Raw genomic sequence first — 7804 nt, forward strand, 5'->3', positions numbered from 1 at the left:
AAATAATATCAATAATCCTAATGATATAACGAATAATAATATAGATAACAACAACAGCAATACTGATAATAATAATATCAATAACAGTGATAATGGTCATACAAATGATCATAACAAAATCGGTACGATAGACGCAAGAAAAACCGCTGCAGAGGGCCGGCCGGGTGACGTAGCGGTCCGCAATCCCAGAAGCTGTGACAGATTCGAAGGAAGATAAATTCGCCGCGAGAGAGCGCTGGGTTAAAGGAGGATGGGCAACACGGCCTGGTAATAGGCTCATTATCCCAGATTAGGCAGTGGTACATATTTAGGAACGTTTCATTAATTACATAATTCTCCCAGGGATGGAGATTTGTGCAACGTCATGCAAACCACAATCAGTGCAATGCGGCTGCTCCAGTTGCGGGGTTCCTCTGCTCTTTTTTTTTTTTTTTTTTTTTTTTTTGGGGGGGGGGGGTATCCTTGTTTGATCATGGCCGATAATGAGATTCGCTGATAAGTGATGGAATTCGGTTAATATCAGGTCTCAAGTACTTGCTTAGTCACGTCTAGCAAAAGTCTTTAAGGAAAAAAGAGAGAAAAAAAAGTTCTCTTATTAAGAGGCGGGTCAGAACTTTCCACAAATTATTGCAATCTCTTCTAATCAGAGCAATCGAAGTCAGTAATGAAGGAATCAAATATGAAGTCACAAAAGCAGATTTTCAAGATTACAAAAACAGGACGTTAATATGCCAAATGATTGGGACTCTTTTAATACACGCTGTATCAAAGAGATTAGGAAATCAACCGTTATGATCTATTAGTTGCTGATGTACTTCCAAAACTAACGGGATGTTCGAATAACGATATTAACATCAGATATTATTTCTCTTAGTATCAAATACTGATGTAAATAAAAAAATAAAGAGGATATTATTAACGATTACACAAAAATATATTACTAATAAAAAGAAAAGTCCATTGGCATGATAATGATGTTAATGATACTCACAAAAATGCATTGGTCATGACAACAACAAGTGAAGTTAAAGGAATGAACAAGAAAAATATTAATGGCCCTCGGATAAGAAAAGTGATATGCATAATGCTAACAAACAACGCACACACACATACGCACACGCATATGCATACACACGCACAAGCATATGCACACACACGGACACGCACACACATGCAAACACACACACACACACACACACACACACACACACGCACACATGCAAACATACGTACACACACACACACACTGCTCTAGCTAAGCCCTTCGGCCCCTTGACATTGCCCATCGTCCAGTGACCGGCACGCCCTGCTTCCGGTCTCAGCCCCGGGGGAGAGGTGGGGGGAAGGGGGGGTAAATGCAGGAGGGGCTGGAAGAAGAAGAGGAGGGGGGGAGGAGGGGGAGAGGAGAGGGAAGAGTGGGGGAAAAGGGGAAGAGGGGAAGGAGGGAGGAGGACGGGTTGAGGAAGAAGAGGGGGTGGAGGGGGAGGTGGTGCGAGCAGAATAGGTGAGGGAAGGAGTGTAGGAGGAAAGGGAGGAGGAGGAGTAGGAGGAAGAAGAGAAGGAGGAGGAGATTCTATGAGATAGGAAGAACAGAAGGAGAAGGAAGAGAAGACTAAGGAAAAGGAGGGGGGTGAGGAGGAGGGGGAGGTGAAGGAGGAGAAGGAGGGAGAAGAAGAAGAGGAAGAGGAGATGGAGGTTGAAGGAGGGGGAAGAAGTGGAGTAGGAGAAGGAGGACTCGGAGGACTCATAAGTAGTGAGAGGAGAAGTGGTAGGGGCGGAGGAAGAGAAGGGGGGGGGAAAGTATTGAAGAAAATGCAGGAGGAGAAGACGAAAGAGAGAGAAACAGAAGGGTAGGAGGAAGAGAGGGAAGTGGGAGGAAACAGAGGAAGAAGATGAGCAGGAGGACCAGGAAGGGAAAAAAGGAGATAAAGGAAGAGGAGGACAGAAGAGGAGCAGGGTACAAGAAGAAGCCGGCTCGGTGGTCACACAAGCAAACCAGACGAGCGCTCTTGGGTCCGCCGTTCCATTACAGGAAACGATAATTGCAAAATGTTACACATATACACACGCTGCACATAACCCTCGCGGTGGCACAAGTCTTCGCGAGCCTTACTAAAAACCCCGCGACGTTCATTAATCTCTCCGAACACGCCATTGAATGGAATCCCCGTCTTCCTTAGCCGCTAATGACCTGCCGGCGCGGCGTCCAGGCTGCGGGAGGGGGTCACTTGATACGCTCGCTCGGGATTTGATGATGCGCGAAACGCAGGGGCCCTTCGGCGCGGCCATTTTTCATTTCGGAGCTTCGTGTCCACGTCTCGGAGGCGTTTCGAGGCGCAGCCGCTTCACGCGGGCAGTATATCGCATGGATGACTGACTATAAAGCCCTGCACCGCCAAATATACCGCTGATTGCATGCTGCGAGTAACTTACACAGCTGCAGAACAGACACTTAACCCCCAAACCCTCAGCCACGGTCAATAAGTCTTATTGTGCTTGGAGCAACACGAGGCACGATGGGACACTCCGATACAAAATGTCTGGAATGCGCACTGCCGGGCATTGTGCAGAATGAACATCGAGGTGGTATTGCACTTGTGATATACACTCCGATGCAACACACATGCAGAGAGAGTGAGAGAGAGAGAGAGAGAGAGAGAGAGAGAGAGAGAGAGAGAGAGAGAGAGAGAGAGAGAGAGAGAGAGAGAGAGAGAGAGAGAGAGAGAGAGAGAGAATGAGAATGATAAATTAATAGACAAATGATAGAGAAAGGCATTAGATGTACATACAGAAACATTATGATAGTGGGTGGGCAGATATGTTATATAGGACGGACACACACACACATACATCTATCTATCTATCTATCTATCCATATATATATATATATATATATATATATATATATATATATATATATATATATATATATATATATTAGAATAGGAGAGAGAGAGAGAGAGAGAGAGAGAGATAAACAGAGAGAAACAGACAGGTAGGGATAAACAAACAGGCAAACAGAGAGAAACAGACAGGTAGGGATAAACAAACAGACAAACAGAGAGAAACAGACAGGCAGACAGACAGAGAGACAGACAGCGCGACAGAGCCTAGCGTGTTCCTCCCCCGAGCCACGCCAACCTTTTGGCCCCACACATGCACGAGGCCCTCAGTCTTCGTCTCCAAACCGCCGCCGCTACCGTGCTCATCCTGCGTCTGATCTCGGTAGCTCCCACCGCGGGGAAGTGGGCGTGAGGACGCAGCGATCAGCTCCCGACGGCCCCAGATAGGAATCTCTCGAGGGGGCATGAATCGGCGTCGAAATCTCTCCTCGGGTTTCATTGGCGGGAGGAGGCCTTTGCCCGGGGTCTTCCGTCGACGCAAAGGAGGGGGGGAGGGGGGGAAGGGGGACCTTTGATGCAAGAGATATGGAATGGAGAAAAGGGAGAGGTTTTATCTGGGTTCGGACTCTATGTCGACTTCGCGGTGTTCTTATAAAGCTTAGCGAACGCGTTGTCCATCATACTCCATGTTTTCTTGAAATACCAATACGATTTTTTGCGCTCTTTGCCTAACGGCGCACAGCGCGTTCCGACCACATTCTCCTGTACTCGTACATCGGACCACTGATACACACGCACATCACGCACACGCGAAGGCAGGTGTATACACACAGACGCACACATCATACACACATAGCAACCGCCATCACGACATGACGACATCATGGTTCCAGTTTTTGCATGAAATCCACTTTCCTTCTTGCTAGACACGGCAGCTTCGATTTTCGTCTGAATGTGCGAGGAGGGATCGAGTGGATTAGCCTTATCGATGTTCCTCTTATGGGCGGGTGTTATGAGTCTTATAGAGAGTCTTTGTTGGACTTGATATCGAGTGAGATCCGGTGTTCTTAAATTATGGTTTTCTGTCCTGTGTCATACGGTCTTACACCACGACTGGGTTAGTTTTATGTCGATTAGCTTCCAGTAAACGATTAAATAGGGCTACTTTTCCAATGGGGAAAGCTGTAGGTCTTTACTAGCAGCAATCAGTCTGACGAAACATACATATGAATAACCAAATGTCTATCCATATTCATGTAATAACACATTTACCTCGACGATGTTCACACTATAAGGTCATCATTCCAAAGGTCGGAACAATTATACAGAAGTAATCGAATTCAATTATAAATGATAATGATGTTCAAAACAGAACAAGAACAATGATACGACTTCTGCCACTACTGCAAATGAGAAAAAAATGTTTGCGTTAATGTTGGTATTAACAATTATGACGAAGATGATTATATTAATGATAACAGATGGTATATCAGAGACAATAGAGATACTGTATAACACACATACTGGTAATGGTATCAATAAAAAAAACAGTGATGATGATAAAAAGATTGCATCATTACTAAGAATGATAGTGACTAGAATATACAGTGATGATAAGGATACCAGTATCATTATTAAAACATTATCACCACTAACACCAGAAACACTATCATAGTAAGGATATCGTCACAGTCATTATCAATTGTAACATTAATGATGAAAACAAGAAGAAATAGTAAAAATATAACATATATGCTAATAATCATAATGCTAATAATTTGGCAAACAAATAACTTATTCATTAACAAAAATAACAAACATATACGTAACGATATTAACACTATTAGATATTATCATCCTCATTATCATCAGCAACATTATTATTACTGTCATGATAGTTTTCTAATGCTTCTTACTCACTGTGTGGCTATATGAGATTTTGCAACTTGTTGTTGCATTAGCTGAAACACTTTAAGGTATACCCCAACAAGTAAATCTCCTTCCTTGCATAATGAATGGACAACATATACGACTTAACTCATCATTAACTTGGGAATAACTTAGTCCAGACGCGAGGTTAAGAAAAAAAAAAAAAAAAAAAAAAAACCTTCTGCCACACCTGTTTTGCCGACAAAGTAAAATAATTCACAAAGTCCTTTTCCCGGCAATTCTGCAACCTGGCAGGATGGCATTCGCTCACATAGGCTGACATTGCGTGTTATTTATCCTCCAGATCAATTGCAGTAATTTGCCAAAGATATATGCAACCGTGCCTAATGCGGGATAGAAGTCGCGTTCCGTGGTGTCTCTGTCTGTACTTTCCAAGAGCTTTTGTGGAGTGTTTAATATACTCTTGCTTCTAAGCCTTCGCGAGCTCGTTAGATATATCATGCTAAGATTTATTCACAGAGTTGATAAGGAGGTTCATATCTGCTACCAGGAGTTCAACATGCACTGGTGTTGATTTGGTTGCATCGGTGTCAGCGTGGTTTGCCGATGCATCAAGTCTAAACTGAAATACAGGCGGAATGATTAAGTATCTCCACAGCTCTCGGATCATGCTGTATGAACTCTGATTTTATTGTTGGTTGATGTGGTATACGATCTGTAGAAGGAAGATGCTGGCCAGGTAGCTATTTTCGATTTATAGGGATTGATGTTATTGAATTATTTCTTCTGTGTCTGGATGTCTGTGGATTGGTCTTTTGTCATATTTGTCTGATCATCAGCAGTGATCTTAGTATTTCCTTATCATCATTATTAGAATGATGATGATATGTATTATTATTGTTGTTATCATATTCATTGTTATCACTATCTTTGTTATTACCATTATTGTCAGTACACCATTATCATCGTTGTCATCATTATATCATCATTATCATTACTGTTGTTAACACTATCATTATTATTGTTATTATCTTGTCATTATTATCGTTGTTTTCATTACCACTATTATTAGCATTATCATGACTATTAGTTATTATTACTATCATCATCCATACCATTAGTCTCATTCTCATTGTTATTATCACTGTTGTTATTGTAATCATCATTCTTATTGTTATCCTTATCATCATTATCATTGCAACTATCATCGTTATCATTAATACTATTATCATTATCACAAATTATCATTATCTTATTGAAGGAGGATAGCAACTCAGAAACAAGAAGAAGAAGGAGCGCCGATAAGTAGCAGGAACTTAGCCAATAATTTGTGAGGACAAAGTGTTCCTTGTCTATACGACCGGCCATTTTGTTCTGTTTCATTATGAATTCTATTTATTCATTTATTTCTAGAACGTTTTGTTTTAGTTATAAATCAATCGGCTTCGGAATACAATGATTATAACGATAATATATCAAGCAGTAACTCGTATGCATTTACTTATCATTCCGGTCGTATTTACATCATTTCTAAATATTACCTCGTTTTTTTTCTTCTTGTACCTCTTTCGGAAAAAAAACAAGTACAGCGAATTTGAAACAAACAACAATAAGGAAGGTAATATATACAGATATATATACAGATGATGGTGAAGATAATGATGATAATGATAATGGTTCAAATATTCATGCATTCCTGATTACAGCATATCTAATAGTACTACAAGTACTAGAAATATCATGAAAGATAACATGATCAGAATAATCATAATTATAATAAGGATTAAACTTTCTTGCAAGTCATGCATCCAACTTGTCATGGCTATTTTACAGTGTATTCAAAGTCATCTCTCGTTATATAAAGATGACTAATTTTCAGTGCTTCGACGGTAATGAAAGAGCTTGTTGCTTCGTGCAAGAATATGCGACAGATCGGACAAACGCCATGTGAAAACATCCTCGCTTGTGTATTATTTATATCCTTAAACATGCAGTGTGTGGATTATACAAATCCTAATGATTATGATAATGATATTGATTGTAACACTGTCAAGATAAGGATTGTAACAGTGTGATGACAATAATAATGATAGTGGCAATGTGATGTTAAAGATGATGATATATGAACATATATAAAATTATGTAATAAGGATAAAACAATGACAGCAAGAATGATAATGACTTTGGAATGAGAAACGAGATAAATGTGAATAAAGATATGAATAGAAACGGCGCTGATGAATATTAATATGAATAACAACAGTAACACTAATCTAAGATGATATGTTAATGATTATAGCAATATTGATATATACAAAAACAATAATAATGATAGTAATGATAATGATGATAATAATAATAATAATGATACTAATAATCATGATGATGAAGATATTAATAACAATAATAATAATGATAACAACAACAACAATAACAATAATTATTATAACAATGATAAACGAGAAACATCGAAAATAATGATAATGATAATGATACTGATACCAGAATGAACCTTCGTAAGACCATTAGTAATACTGAAAAGAATAATGATGATAAAGTATTGATAAGAAAAATTATTGGAATAGTAATAACAGGAAAATAATAATAATAATGACAATATGATTATGATGGTAATAACAATGATATTAATCCTTATATAATAATGATGATAACAACGATAACAACAATAATAATGGTAATAATGACGATGATGTTGATAACAAGAAAAATAATGATAATGGTAATTACAAACACAGTAATATTGATGATGATGATGACAATAATGGTGGTAGTAATAATACTGATGATAATGATGGTTATAACAAAAACAATAATGATAATGATCATCATAACGATAATGATGATAATGATAATTATACCAATACAAATGCTAATAGAAATACTCACAATAATGATAATAATAATATTGATGAGGATAATGATAATAATGGTGATGATAATGATAACTGTAGTAATAATAATAATGATAATGATGATAATAGTAATGATTGCAATTAATGATGATAATAATAATAATGACAATCTTGACAATAATGATAATAATACTGATA

Source organism: Penaeus japonicus, unplaced genomic scaffold (genome assembly GCF_977035675.1).
Source record: "Penaeus japonicus unplaced genomic scaffold, GWHDUDI00000001_assembly GWHDUDI00000005, whole genome shotgun sequence".
Taxonomy (NCBI): Eukaryota; Metazoa; Arthropoda; class Malacostraca; order Decapoda; family Penaeidae; genus Penaeus; species Penaeus japonicus.